Here is a 15,505-nt window from a genome sequence, read left to right as displayed (position 1 = left end):
GTAAAGCAAAGGACACTGTCATCAAAACAAAACGAATGCCTACAGACTAGGAAAGGACCCTCACCAACCCTATATCTGACAGAGGGCTAATATCCAGTATATATAAAGAACTCAAGAAGTTAAAAAGCCACAAATAAGAAATCCAGTTAAAAAGGGGGCACAGAGCTAATGTTTCACGTTTAAAGGGCTAAGCCAGAGCGGTGTGACGCAACTCCATCAGCATTCAATAGCTTTTTGACGTGGGAGGCATGTGGCCAGCATGTTTGTCTCCCTGTTCAACTTTGGGTCCTTACATTGACCAACAGAACATATTTCCTAGGCCAAAATGCCCTTTGACACCAGTTCTCCCACAGGAGTCCCACTTTCTAAGGAAGTTGGCTGGCCTTTCAGAGCAGTGTGACATCTTACCTCTCCCTCCCATGCATACACGGTAGCAGAACTGCATGTTACCTGCAAGAGCCCACGTATCCACTGAAAAAAAAAAAAAAACCAAACACCAATAGAAAGAGACGGACCTGACGGACTTATCCTCTCCTCATATAAACCCAAGCATGGCGTGTGTCCATCCTCTGGATCCGTAAGGACATATCATCCATTATTAAGAAAAAAACTTACGTAGTAACTCTAAGGGGGAAAAAATGTGTCATTTTGAATCCTAGACTACTATCCAAGAGTGTAGCTGAGTCCTGATGGCATGCAGCTCATCCCCCTGTGCTGATGTCAGCAGGTGATTTTAAGCTGAACATTTTATTCCCGAAGCAGGGACTTCAGAAAGCACCTTCATCTTATCAGCAGGCAGTTACTTCATTGTATGAACCAGAGTCTCTGTCTCTGTCTCTTGTGTTGGGATTAAAGGCCTGTGTCATCACCACCCTGCTCAAATATTTCATCCCAATTCCGTGTCATTGTAACTCAAAACTTTCAAGAAAAAAATCAAGCAAAGAAAGAAAATAAGTCTTAAATTTTGAGCCAGTTGTGCCAATTTAAGTTGCAATAGTGAAGCCCTGTTCCATCATTCCTTGGAATTTAGTTGTTGCTAAAATGTATCAATGGGCCCTTCCCAGAAATAGCTGACAAACATCTTGTAAATCCAAATGCCATCAGCCTCATCGGAAGAGTCTCCTTCCTTCCTTCCCTCCCTCCTTCCCTCCCTCCCTCCCTCCCTCCCTCCTTCCTTCCTTCCTTCCTTCCTCCCCCCCCTCTCTCCTTGAGCTTTTTTAGAGAGGGTGTGGGGAAGCATGATCAGCATTGAACACATTGTGACCAAGCCCTTGGCAACAAGAGCCAGAACGAAGCCAGAAAGCATCCTCGCACCTCCTGCCATGGTGCTTCCATCTTAAGTGCAGTTCTAGGCCCAGCTCTGTCAAGAAGGCTGCGGCCTCCCAGTTTCGCCTGTCCAACCTCCCTTGTCTCCGCAGCCGCCACTGCTCTGCGGAAGTTGAGCCGAAAGCAGCAGCTGGGAAATGCCCTGCTGCACAGCAGCAGCCTGTGAAATGCCCTGACCCATGGATGAATGAATGTGTGTTAACTAACGTGATGCCTTTCAAACCTCGAAAGATTTGGGGGAGGGGGGGAGAAGGAGGGCGCACCCTTGCTAAGGAACCGTTCCTCCTCTCCACCTTCCCCATAGCTGAAGCGTGGAAAACAGCCGGTGTTTCCTGGGCAGGTGTGGCAGGATCCATTAGAGGCAGTGGCAGCTGTGATTGCATTAGCCAGCTCTGCTCTACTAAGTCTATTTGTCTCCTGTCCATCCGCAGCAGGTTTGAAGCTTGGTTTGTATCTCTGGGAGCTTATTCCCCTGCCAAACTATGAAAAACATAATTTTAAGGGTTGTGGATACATTGAATTAGTTGGGTGCCAATATGTTGCTATTAATTTAATAATGTTTATTATTAGCCCTATAATTATTATGGTGCTTTATCTAACCTACTATCACAATCCATAAAAGATACAGACACCTGATAGATTTTAGAATAGCCTTATCTTATCTTGGGCAAGGCGGATATTAACTCTCTAAACTACCTTTACCTCTCAGCCCCCATTTCAGACCAAGTGTTCTAACAATATCTATCTGGGCTACCTCCCATCCATAATTCCAAAATCCTTGCTAATGTTCTTCCTTTGGGCCAATTTCCTCCATCCATGCTGATCTGCCATGCGCTTCTCCCATGCTAAGCCACGGTGGCTCTCTCCTTCCCAAGATCCTCTGGTCCTCAAAGCCTCAAATTTTGGCCACACTTACCTTATTTAACCTGCCAGGTGTGGCGATATTTTAATATTAACCAATCAGGAATAATTTCTTAGGCAAAGTTTGAAAGGATCAGACTAACTTTGTAACCTGTATGTCTTCTAAAGCCTATAGTTTTGAGTTTTAGGTCCATGTTAAGCTAAAGCCTCTTAGTACCTTTCCAGAGAATGGAGGAATGTGACCCTATCTGTGAGGACAGATATAAAAAATGGAGCAAGCAATGACCTTCACTCAGCAAAAAGAATGACCAGACCCTTGTCTTTGAGATAGTGTTTCTTAGCAACCAACCCAGATGGCCTCAATCCTTCTTCTGAGTAGCTCCTGACCTCCAGCCAAAAGCCTGAAGCCCCAGTCTTCAATGATGAGTTAACCACCCCCACCTTTAATTGCAGCTGCATCCACACTTGGCAGGACTGGCCACGCTTGAGCACCTAAGACTAACCAATTATCTTACTTTATAGCTTCCTCATCCAATCCTGAATTGCCAAGACTGCAACCTCTAAAAATTCCCACCCCTTGTCCTTTAAAACCCAAGGCCTTTGTCTCCCAGTGCCTCTTCTTGCTGACCAGCAGGGGTGACCCCATTGCGCAATGGTCAAAATAAACCTCTTGTGATTTTGCATCAAGACCCGTCTCCTGAGTTCTCTTCATCCCTTCTCGAAATTAGGCTCATGCTGGGCCTAACAAGTTAACAAACATTATTTTGTGGTAGGTGAGTGTCTGCTCATTTGGGCAGCAACCAGGTCTTGGAGGCCAATAATTAACATCAAAATATGCAGCACCAAACCAACCCCCAACAGCCAGGCTACACAGGGAGAGCCTGTCTTAAAAAAAAAAAAAAAAAAAACAGTTAAGTGACGGTGTTTACCAACTAAGCTGGTGGGGACAGCAGGCAGAAAGGTCACAGCAGAGCAAAAAAGGCTGCACTGTCACAGACAGTGCCTGCATGCTTGGCTTTCCAGCTGTTGGAAGCTGTTGGTCTCCTAAGAATACACTCCAAAGGTTTTATGAGAGTCAAAAGCATGTTAGTTCTACCACGGAGATGGGCAGTGTGTGGCTAGTAGAGGGAATTATATATAGATAACCCCAAATGCCTTAGGCTGTGGAGCTACCACATTCCAGTTCTCCACAGTCAATCCACAGTTGAGAATCTTCATCACCCTCACTGGCTTTTTCTGGAAGCTTTTATTCACACTGCAGTGAAGACCTCCTATCCCTTCCCACATTCCTTTAATTTTTCTCTGGTGCATTTGTGCCTATGATGAGGGTGTGGGTCATGTGCGTGCCAGAGTGTATGGGAAGTCAGAGGACAACTCTGTGGAGTGGCTTCTCCTACCTCTGTGTGGGCTCCAGGCAACCATTCCTATAGGGAAAGGTGCTTCTCAAACTTAGATTTCACTTTCTCCAGATGCCAACTTCCATCCTGAATAATGAGACCGTAATCATTCCACTCAGTGCTGTAGTATCACTTATCCCTCTAATCATAACATGAACTTCCCACCACCTTCATGGGATGGAGATAACCTTGGCCAACTCTTCATCTTGAGCAGTTAAGCAGAGCAACACAGCAGTGGCAACCTAGGCTGCTGTGTGCCTGGGGGCTGTTAACACTCCCTAGCAGGAGAGAGAAGGGCCCTAGACCCACCCTCCCCTGGGAGTCCAGCCATGCCACTCCCACCCAGCTGTGCTTGTTCTTGGCGATGCTGAAGTATATCAGAGGTGGAAGGTTACCTGAAAGTGAGGCTTCCTGATGCAGCTTCCATGAAATCATAACCGATGATGGGATGGGACATTTTGGTGAGCGACACTCCCGTACCATGTTAGTGGAGTCCTTTCTTCAGCCTGTTGCTTGTTTCTGGGGTACAGACATTTGTCCAGTTTCCCCAGAAAAGCAACCAAATACTCACTATGTGGTTAATTTGTTTCATCTATTGAGTGTGTTTCCAGTGCGGTTTATCCAGTTTTTCTTACCTTCTTTAAGTATTGGGGCCATTAAAAAAAAAAAAAAAAAATCCCCGAATGGCAGTCACTCTTGATGCTCTCCTTTCATGCACTACACGCTACAGTTACTTTAACTTTTAAAAATCCATAAGCAATTGTATAATATGTGTTCCACACGTGCTTGTGGTCACCGCTCTATTTTAAATAAATAAATACCCCCCCAAAAAAAAAGTTACTGAACTGAATTTTTAAAGACAGGGTCTCCTGCCCAGGCTGCCCTCGAACTATGTAGATGAGAACGGCCTTGAATTTCCTGATCCTCCTGACTCTGAGTCCTGGTATACGCCACCACACCAAGATCCTCCTGCTTGTTAGATAGTACAGGTGACCTGCCCCCTGACCTTGCAGCCCCAGCCCAAACTGGCACATCTGTGTCAACAGACTATTTTTAAATGATCCATAACTTTATTTTATACACCTCTCTTGCAATAGAGAAGTTTTATATCTTTTGATCATTGTTTTCTTTAGCTGAGACAGCAAGAAAGATCGTTACAATAGTTCATGTGTTACACCTGTCTACAAGTGAGAACAGAACTAGTCCAGAGTGCCACAGGGCCAGGACAGAGGGCCAGGGGCAATGTGCTGGTTGTGAACCAGGCAGTCTCTCAGAGGTGATCTCTGTGATGAGAGGGCGACAGTCCAGGTCCAATGAGCCTCACCATGGACAGTAGCATCCAGGCATCCGGGTGTTCAGCAGCCCGATGTGCACCAGAGGTTCACATGAACCTCTGCCTGTGGAGTCTCCTCACTTACCTCTCATGTGCAAGAGTTTTAAGGAAATTCAGGGGGATTTTATTTTTTGGTTTTTTTTTTTCTTCATGGATCTGAGGTCAGGAGAATTTTATCATCATGTTACATGCAAGCAGGAGGATAAGGAGTTCAGGAATAGCCTTGGCTACATAACAAATTTAAATGTTTAGTTTATTTATTTTTTTTTCTTTTTTGGACATTCACTAAGCCTAGGCTCGAATTAAAACTCCCTATGTTAGCACAGCCTGGCCTCTCAAGACCTCTAAGCCACCCTCCCCCACGGCCCCAGAACTAGGATTGTAAACAGGCATTACAACACCCAGCATGGACAGCAGCTGTCTCACAAGCAAGCAAAACCAGTGGATTTTTTCATATATTACAATAATGTTTATCATTTGTGTTCTTGTTTTTTGATTTGTTTGTTTTTGGTTTTTTTTTTGTTTTGTTTTGGGGTTTTGTTTGTTTGTTTTTTGTATCTTTAAAAAAGAAGAGCTGAGCTGAGTGTTTTAGTATTCACCTGTAATCTCCGAGCTTGGGAAGCAGGATTACTGCAAACTGAAAGCCAGCTTCATTCATATAGCAAGTTCAAGGACAGCCAGGGTGACATAGCAAGATGTTATTAAGAAAACAATATAAATGTAAGGTTTTGGGGTCTTAATGAAAAATTAAAGAGTTTTGAATATGTTATGTGTGACATATTTCAGAGAGAGTATACATTGAAAAGTGACTAAGCTAACATGTGCATTGCCTCCCTTGTCTTGTGAGACACCTTTTAATTTATTCTTTGTATCTTTGGTTTGTATTTCCATGAGACTTTGAAAGAGACGACAATAAGTTAATTACCTCCTGTACTGGACACCTGTGCCAGAGAGCACTTGGCTGTGGGAAGGGGCACAGGTTAAGTAGAGAATGCTAACATTTTAGACTAAAATACCACAACAGCTGGGGCAGATTACTGTCATTTATGGTTCTATTTCTCCGTCTTCAAAACTGGCTCAAAATAGAAATTCCACAGTGCTCTTGAGCTGCTCCTCCCATTATAGAATGCTGTTGGTGTGGTTTTGAAGGAGCTTGTAGGCCACAAAGTTCTGTCTAGCTCAGACGGCAATATTAGAATCTTACAGTCTCCTTCAAGCACTCTTCAGTTCTGCCAGCAGCAGATAACTGTGACACAAAGGTGCCTCTTTCTTCTTAAATGTGGGCAGTGAGGATTCCTCAGGCTGACACATGCTCTCATTACTTCAAGTGCTTGAATTTGGTTTCTCCTTAAAATATATGACCTAGCCGGGATGTGGTGGCATGCCCATGCCTTTAATTCCAGCACTTGGGAGGCAGAGGCAGGCAGATCTCTGTGAGTTCAAGGTCAGCCTGGTCTACAGAACAAGTTCCAGGACAGCCAGAGCTAAAAAGAAAAACTCTGTCTCAACAAACCCAAAAACAAACACAAAACAAAAACCATGAAGCTTTTCTTTGTATTCACTATTTGAGGTTCTTATAATCAGGATGCTCACACAAACAATGTTTTTATCATGAAATAAAAACTAACTCAGAACAGATGTACCTGTAGTGAGAATTTTTGTTTCTTTAAAAACAGAAATATTATAAGAATATGTTTTCATTTTAATCCCAGGTGTGGGGTTATGGGACTGCTTTGCAACAGCTAACCATGATTTGCCTCACACTTTAGCAGGGGTGTGGTTTTGCCAGCTGCAGATAGTTTCTGCAATTGTGAGATGTCTGGAATTCTGGGGACTTTTCAGAGGGTGTATAAATGCTAGAGCCCTGAAAAGGAGGTTGTTAGTGGGTTATTAGTTGGCTGCTATTAGTGGTTTGTTAAGTAGTCATATGCAAAAAAGAAACAAAGAGGAAGAGGAGGCAGAGGAGGAGGAGGAAGAAATGAGATATCTTGATGACCAAAATCAAACTTACCCCAAGGACCTCCATGCCCCTAATTAGCAGGAAATAGTATAATGCCTAATGATAATATTGCCCCCCCCCTTCCTCTCTATTCTTTTTCTTTCATATCTATCGTCAGGGGATTGAAAGGGTGGAGGAGGGTGGAAGACCCATACATAACATGTGGCTGCTATGTGGTAAGAGTAAGAACATGGCATGGTGTATGTCTTAGTATTTTCAGTATTTCAACAGTAATGAATGTAACGGAAGAGATGAAAACATACATACGACTAAGCACAAACATCCTCATCCACACATCTACAGTTCTTTTACCATAGGGCCGGTAAAAGATTTAATTAGAATATAAAAAAAATTCTTCACACCATGCTAGTGTGTACTTAGCATTTGCTGAGAACCAAGCATGGTGCCAAGTTTTGTTTTGTTTTGTTTTTTAGTATGTGTTCTGGGGTAGAAATGTGTATTGACAGGCACATAGACCGATTCTGAAAATTAGCTGTTATGAATAGTGCCACAACAAACAAGAGTGTTCAGAAACGTGCGTGGCATACTGATTTCCTTCCTTCAGAGAGTGCAGGCCGAATATCCACCTACACGTGGCATCCTTTGTCTCCACATGTTCCAGGTCTTTTTAAATCGTTTCTCCTTTTTGCTTTACCTAACTCTTTGATCACTAGGGTTTTTTTTTTCATTGTTTTATTTATGATAAAGTTTTCTTATTTCTTTTTCTTCATTTTCTTGCCTTCTCTTTTTGACTGTGTACTAGACTGACTTTGTTTTCATTTACAGTTCCTCACCTGCTGACCTGATTGCCACTCTCACTTTAGCTACTGAGTTAGCAACTCTGGACAGGACACCTACTTTGCAGAACATGTTTTTATATTCCAGGATTCTAATTGTAGTTATTCAAGGAACGGTAGCCTCAATTTATGCCTGCTAAACTTTCTCCCCTTATTCATTGTCCCAGCCTTGTTTGCTTGAGACAGGGTTCTCGGCCGCAGCCCTGGCTGGCCAGGAACTCACTATGTAGATCCAGCTGACCTCAGACTCACAGAGATTCCTCTGCCTCTGCTTTCTGAGTGCTAGAATTAAATCCATGCACCCCCATGCTCATCTTTACAGGGGGAGTGTCTTGTCTCTCAGTCTGGACTCAAGTTCTCTATGTAGTGGAAAATGAACTTGAATTTCTGATTCTTCTGCCCCCACTTCTGCATGCTGGCATTACAGGTCTGCTCTACCACGCTGGTTCTGCATTGCTTTTGACTGCTTGTAACTGAACCCAAGGGCTTCACCCATGCTAGGCAAACTATCCACTAAGTCACATCCCAGGCCTGCCTCCTGTGAACATTTTTGACCAGATACTCTAGCAGTAAAAACATTGGAATACTTTTCCCTTAATTTATGAATGTGTATGCATGTTTGCAAACTATGTACATCTACATATACATATGAATGTAAATCATTATATATAATTAAAAAACAGACCTACCGTTACATTTCAGAAAAGGTAAGATAAGAGTATATCAGCTCAAGTTCTACTGATTTTCCCATGAGTGCAATGGAGCATCTGTACCCACAGGGTTTCACAAATATGGGTTTATCCACCTGGATGGTAGCAGGCCACCATGTCCTAATGTCCCTTTTGGACTAATCTAGGAGAAAAGGTAAGAATGTTGAGATTCATGTTAGATTGCCACACAAAGGAGCTCTTCTCTTTTAAGAAAGGGTCTGAGAGAGGGGCTTCATTCCATAAAATGGGAGAGGGCATGAGGAGGGAGGGGGTATGGAATGGGGGGGGCGGGGGGGATGGGGACACATGACTTTGTTCCCAGATATGAAAGAGGGCAAGATGGAGAAGACTTCATGACTTCAGCGAGGACTGAAAATTATGTTTTTGTTTATTTTAAATTCTATTTAAATTCTTTTTTTCATGAAAGCAATTAAAGCAGTTGGGTTTATTCCAGCAGGAAGTTCAAAGCTCTTGCTTTAAGTGAGGGCACTGCAGCTCTTACAATGGGGCTGGATGGTTTGGTTTGGTTTGTTTCTGAGACAGGGTTTCTCTGTGTAGCCTTGGCTGTCCTGGACTCACTTTATAGATCAGGCTGGCCTTGAACTCACAGAGATCCACCTGTCTCTTCCTCCCAAGTGCTGGGACACTATCACACCCAGCCCAGATGATTTCTAATACTGCTGCTATATAAAAGTTCTTGTCCTAGTTTGCTTTATATTGCTGTGGTAAGCATCACAATCAAAAGCAACTTGGGGAGAAAAGGGCTTATTTTAGCTTATAGTCCATCAATGTAGAAAGTCAAGGCTGGAGTTCAAGGCAGGAATCAAAGCAGGAACTGAACCAGAGACTGTGGAGGAACTCAGCTAATCAAAAGAATGTTTCTAAAACTTGTTCACAAGCCAAAGTGATGGAGACATTTTCTCAAGTAAGGTTCCCTCTGACCCTTGGTTTCACAAAGTTGATGAAAATCTAACCAGCACAGTTTTTGCACTTTCTTCAACACTATCCACAAGCAGACTCAGACTCTAACTGCTGTGAATTCTGTCTGCTGAATTAACTCCGGCTTCTTTGTCAGGGACTCCAACACTTCAGCTGGAGGAGGGTGAGGGAACATTGAAAAGTAATGAGTGTACACCAAGTCAGACAAAATTGTTTACATGTATATGTATGGTATATGTGTGTGTGTGCATGCAGTTTTGCATGTGTGTGTGATTTACATGTGTGTATATGTGTATGCATGTTTGTGTATGGTATGTATGTGGTATCCATGTGTGGTGTATGCATGTTTGCATGCATCTATGTGAGGTGTACATGTGTGTGCATGTTCACATACATGTGTGGTTGTATTCATGTTTGCATGTGTGTGCAGTGTGCAGGTGTGGAGACATATATATGTTTGCATGTATGTGTGGTGTACACATTCGTATGTATGCACATTTGCATGTGTGTGTGCAGGGGAGGAGGATGTCTGGCTTTACTTTCCACCTTATCTGCTGAGGCAAAACCTCTTGCTTGAACCCAGAGCTGGCTTGTCTTGTGAATCCTTTGGCTCCTGGGATTACAGATGGGCCACCATGCCTGCCCAGCATCTACATGAAAGCTATGGATCAGTATTCTGGATCTCGCATTTACATGGCAAGGGTTTTACCCACAGAGCCATATTTCTAGCCAAGATATTTATAGTTTGTGGAATCAAAATTGTGTATTTCATTTGTACTTTTAATATGAAAGTTTGCAAGTATGTACAAAAGAAGCACTGTTTCAGCAATTCTCAACATTATTTTGCAACTGAGATACCATGCCAATGTGTATGGCAAATAATTAAATGTAGTATGTAAGACAGGTTAAAGGCAAACTTGCTTCTGTCTTGGCTATCAAAAAACTGTAAGCTAAAGAAGCCAACAGCCAACTCTAGGCACTTTGTGGTGGAATAAATGTTACTGATTGTGGCAGTAACATTAAGCAGACCACTAAGAAAGAAGGAGGAGGGTGAACCGGTAGCCACTGCGACCGGGCTTCAGCATGGCCTAGCCATTCAGAGGAAAGTTACTTTCTCGTTAGCATTAAAGGGGAGAAGCGAGAGCATAGTCATATATTTGGTTGTCTGATAATATTTTATTATCATATAGATTATCTTTTATGAATTTTTTGCTTTTAAATATAGTTTATTATTTTTTAAGGCCTTCGAAGTAATCTTTTGATTATGTATCAATTTATAAGAAAATTAATCTGAGAGAATATTGAGATTAAGATACTCATTAAGGGGGAGGGGCATAGGAGAAGAAGAGGTAGGGAGAGTGGGATTGGGAGGAGTTGAGGGAGGGGACCACAGCTGGGATACAAAGTTAATAAATTATAATTAATAAAAAAAAATTTAAAAAGATACTCATTAAAAGTAAGATACTCATTTTTCCAACTGCACAGCATGATGTTGGATCTGGGCTTGAAACCCAGTTGGCAGGGTGCTCACTGGGTGCTGTCCCCAGCCACATAAAGCTGCTGTGGGGGTGCAATCATATAACCCCAACACTCACAGAGTAAGGGTAGGAAGGTCAGAAATGCAGGGCCTTCCTCAGATACAGGCCGAGTTCAAGGCCTGCCTGCCCCAAGAAATAAGTGTTTTCTCCACTCACTCAAGTCTTTGTTTGTGTCTCTCTTTAAAAAATTCTTTTTAGAGCTATTTATTTTACTTTATGTGGGGTGTGTGTGTGTGCGCACACACACACCACAGAAGACAGGAGAGGTTATTCCCCGACACAGGAGTTACTGATGGTTGTAAGCCACCCATGTGGGAGCTGGGAAACGAACTCCGGCTCTCAGTGAGAGCAGCAAGTGCTCTTAGCTGCTCAGCCATCTCTCCAGCCCCTCAGTTTTGTCTCAGAAATTCTGATGCAGTTTACCTTTAGACAGATAAACATCACTCATTAAACATTTTATAGAGAGGGGCTGGAGAGGTGGCTTAAAGGTTAAGAGCATTTGATGTCCTTGCTTGGGGCCCATGTTCTATTCCCAGCACCCATACAAGTCCAGGTTGTCTATAATTCCAACTCCATGGTATCCAATGCCCTCTCTGCCCTCTAAGAGCACCAGAGATGAAATTGTTTCAATTACATGTGTGCAGGCAAGCATTCATACCATAACATTTTTTATGCATAGGAATGAGTAGTTATTCTAGTGAATTTCAAGCATTTAAAGAAATATACTGATTTTTACAGAAAGATATTTCAACTCTCTATTTTCTTAATTCTATTGTTATTTGTTTATTTTAAGGTCTCATGTAGCTGAGACCGATGTCAAACTCATATATACCTAAGGGTGGTCTTGAACCTTCGGTTGCCCTGCCTTTATTTCCCATGTGCTCAGATTAAGGCGGCTTCTAATTCAATACTGATTTTACAGAGATGTATTGGCCTTTGTAGTTAACAGAATTTTGAGGCTAGGAGTTGCTCCTTTCCCCAACCTCCCAAGTGCTGACGTAACAGGTTGTGCTGCAATGCCTAGTTAGTGAGATGTGAGGCTCGAACCCAGGCTTTGTTCTTGCTAGGCCTTCACTGTGTTATCATCTACTGAACTACATCCTCAACCTCCTCTCTACTTCTCCATTTCCTTTCTTGGAAAACCCATAATATAAAAAAAAAAATAGAAAGTTTTTGTTTTGCCTTTCTAATGTTTGCTTTTTTATGTATGATCATATAGGCTAAAATGGTTAGACAATATAAAATATTTAGTAATGATAAATTTTACTAGGTTCTGACTTTTTATTTGTTGCATAGTAATATGTTTTTATCAAAATTATGAATGTTAAATTTCATTAGGTAACTTTTCAACATTTACTTAAAAGATCATAGCTTAATAAAAAATAAAAATTAAAAAAATCTTGAATAGCATATATGTGTGTAGCTAAAAATGCTCCCAGAAGTTGTAAGTCATTAAATTAAAATTCTACTGCTGGGGTGGGCTAATTTCCTATGAAAATAATATTTCTTATTTAATAGATTAATGTGATTATTTTATTAATACATTTCTCTATGAGTTCAGTTTTTCATTCTGAATTAACTTTCTTTGGTCTCTGGGTTAAAGTCCTAATATATCATTAAACTACTTTGCAAGTATTAAGTTTTGAGATTTAGAAATTTTATTCTTCATTTAAAGGTCTTTGGTGTACCACTTCTGTGTTCAGTTAGATCATTGGGTATGTTTATCTCCTCAAGGATCTAGATAGCATCCCATCATTTTCTGTGTTTTGTGCTCCAGCATAATGATTTTATAAAGGCTCACGAGGGACCTCCCAAAAGAGTCCTATATGTTAAATGTTCAAAGAGAAATGTTTATATTACAGTAGACCGTTTTAACCTTAAAGGACTGTTAAATACAAGTTTTTACCACCCCATGTGTTATAGAAATGCCTTCTAATGCTGCTGCCAAACATGATTTCCTGAGTGTGTTCAGGTTTACTGTGCCGGCCAGGAGGCAAACTCTTCCTTTCTCTCAGTTGTCCTACTCAATCCAGAAAAGAAACAAATAACATACTTGACATGTTATACCAGTCAAGCATTACTGCATCTATCTATCTATCTATCTATCTATCTATTTATCTATCTATCTATCTATTTATTTATTTATTATTTTAATAAGCTGTTTTCTCTGGTACTGGTAGATGATATTCATTATATTTCTTGATATCTGGTATGTTCTAACATTTTAAGAAAGTTTTCTTAGGGGAAAGCAAAAAGGAATTTGACAGTAGATACAACAACATCTTGTTCTGCTTCTTGGTTTTAGCAGTAATTTCTGGTTGGGCAATAACAAAATACATTTGTAGTAAAACTGGATATGAACACCACTGAGAAAGCTTCATTATGACCCTTCCACATGCAGCTGGTTCTGCGGTCCACTTTGTGCTGGTGGTCTTTCTGCCATGATGAGCATATGTTCCCTCTGTGTGCTCGGTGTCCACCGGCCCCTCAGAATGTGAAGTGTGGCTAGTGCAACTGAGAAGCTACATTTTCTTCTTATCTGACTTTCGGGTAGGTAGTGCCTACCTTATTCGACAGAGCAACTTCAAAGCACAACCTGTCCTGAGCCGTGGGTGCGTTAAGGTTGTCTTTCACCACTAAGTGTTCTCTTATCCAGAAATTTCACTGTTAGCATTCTGACGCTTCGGAGTTTCTGTTACTCTGCTAAATAAAATTATTTATGCTTAGCGCTTTTTCTCCTTCTCAGATTTATTTTTGTTTCAGGAGTGTTTTGCCTGCGCGCATATGTGAGCGCAACTTTGTGTGCAGTGCCCACAGAGGCCAGAAGCCATGTGGAAACTCCTCAACCCGCATTTACAGACACCCGTGAGCTGCTGTTTGGGTGCTGTGACCCACGCCTGCGACATCTGCGCTTCGCTGCTGAGGCGTGGTTCCAGCTCTCAACATGCTTGCATCTTTAAATCTTGGCTAGGTTTGGGGAGATGCCTCAGTGGTCCTCTTAGTCGCTATGTGTGTGTGTCCCCTCTCCCTCCCCCCTCTTTCTCTCTCTTACACATACACACACACACACACACACACACACACTTAGCAATAGTAGTAGTAATAAAACTAAGCCCTTGGTTTACTGCTTCCCTCTGAGCCCCGCCCTTCCACTGCTCCGAGGGAGAGTGTCTTCTTCAGGGACAGTCTCCTGACGCTGTCTGGTCACTTTGTCCACAGCCCTCACTTTGCTCTGTGTAATTCTGCATCAGCCCTACTGAATTTTTGCTAGTTGGTCTAAAAAGAATAAAGTGATTTGGTTTAAATACCAGACATAAAGATCTTGCCAAATAGAACATGAGTAATTCTGTCAATTAGATTGCCATAGACGAGGCTGGAAAGATGGCTCAGCAGTTAAGAGCACTTGGCTGCTCTTCCAGAGTTCCTGAGTTCAATTCCAAGCAACCACATGGTGGCTCATAACCATCTATGATGAGATCTGGTGCCCTCTTCATGTGTGCAGGCAGAATATTGTATACGTAATAAATAAATCTTTAAAAACAAAAGAGTGCCATAGATGAAAATGATTGAGAGATTGAAAAAAAAAAATTAATGAGAACCACAAGAGTAGAACCAGACTTCAATGTGGAAATTGCAGCTGTATCATTGAACTGCTTTACAAAAAGGAATCTGTTTCACTGGATCTGTTACTATAATTATGTTTTAAGCTTGCTAAAGGTCTGTACCCCAATACAGCAGTTCCGTCTGTAGCAGCACATCCCGTTCCATTGTTAGTAAAATGTTCACATTTGGTAGTTGAGCAGGAGGTGGAGGCAACCATCTCCAACACTTCGCTCCTGTACCTCAGTGGAAGAGTGTAGACACGTATTTTAAAGACGGACAGGCTCATGACCTAGTAGGTCAAGGAATTATTTCAGGGAATTCTCTTTGGGTTAACCGATCCCAGAGTACTCTTTTTAGAGTTTGGAACAGCCATTTATTTGAAGCTAAATCATCTTTGAGGTTATAATTGTCAGTAGTTAGGAATAATGGTAGCTGCCTAACTGCAGGAAGCCAAAAACTAATTTCAAATGAAATTGTCTATGACCAAAACGCAGACAGTGAAAGTTTTAAAATATAGGCCAGTTAAATAGTTAAAAAATTCAGTTTCAAGTTCTGAAATATACTTTTTTCCTATCATGGAAAAAATTACCAGTGCAGACGCCAAGTGTGGGGTGGAGGCTGGGTGCTCCGGACAGGCAGAGAAGCTCACTCACTTAGATCAGAGTCCAGCTGCTTGGACTACTGTCTTGATAAAGTATAATTTTATTGTACTGGTATTCACCAGTTCACAGTTGATAGTATAGTTTAAGCTTGTGTTTTTTCCTCATGAAACACATTTTGCTAGCAAATAAGTCATGTGAAAGCACAGTAAGGAAAGATGGCTTGGCAGCTACGAAGCCTGCTCGCTTGAGTGTGATCCTTTGACCTCTTGGTAGAAGAGGAGCACTGGTTTCCTTAAACGGCCCTCTGACCTTCACGCTCAGTGTAGTGCTTACACAGAAATAAAAAATGAATGAATGAATAAATGTGATAAAATTTTCAAGTAATGTGGTGTTTAAGGAG

The sequence above is a fragment of the Psammomys obesus genome, unplaced genomic scaffold (assembly GCF_907164565.1).
Source record: "Psammomys obesus unplaced genomic scaffold, mPsaObe1.curated_primary_1811, whole genome shotgun sequence".
In the NCBI taxonomy this organism is placed as follows: Eukaryota; Metazoa; Chordata; class Mammalia; order Rodentia; family Muridae; genus Psammomys; species Psammomys obesus.
Note: the sequence above shows the minus strand (reverse complement) of the source record.